The following is a 621-nucleotide window of genomic DNA, read 5'->3' on the forward strand; positions in this document are numbered from 1 at the left end:
CAGCTCAAAACCGCACACAGGAAATTAGATTGTTCATTTTGACAATATCAAACAACAACATCTTCACTATAAAGTAAAGGCTTCGGTTAACCTAAAGCTGCCAGTTCCAAACGCTGCACTCAGATTTGAATTGGGGACCTCTTGATCTGCAGTCAAATGCTCTACCACTGAGCTATACCCCCACAAATTCACTAGCTCAAAAACGCACACAGGAAATTAGATTCTTCATTTTGTCCATATCAAATAGCTACATCTTCACGTCAAAATAAAGGCTTTGGTTACTCCAAAGCTGCCAAGTTCAAAGGGGGCACCCAGATTTGAACTGGGGACCACTCGCTCTGCAGTCAAATGCTCTACCACTGAGCTACACCCTCACAAAATCAGCTGCTCAAAGCTGCACACAGGAAATTAGATCCTTAATTTTGACAATATTAAACAGCAAGATCTTCACTTCAAAATAAAGACTTTGGTTACTCCAAAGCTGCCAAGACCAAAGGGAGCACCCAGATTTGAACTGGAAACCTCTTGATCTGCAATCAAATGCTCTACCACTGAGCTAAACCCCCACAGAATCATCAGCTCAAAACCGCATATAGGAAATTAGATCCTTAATTTTTACAA

The sequence above is a fragment of the Sinocyclocheilus rhinocerous genome, unplaced genomic scaffold, assembly GCF_001515625.1.
Source record: "Sinocyclocheilus rhinocerous isolate Xijiao unplaced genomic scaffold, SAMN03320098_v1.1 scaffold5741, whole genome shotgun sequence".
Taxonomy (NCBI): domain Eukaryota; kingdom Metazoa; phylum Chordata; class Actinopteri; order Cypriniformes; family Cyprinidae; genus Sinocyclocheilus; species Sinocyclocheilus rhinocerous.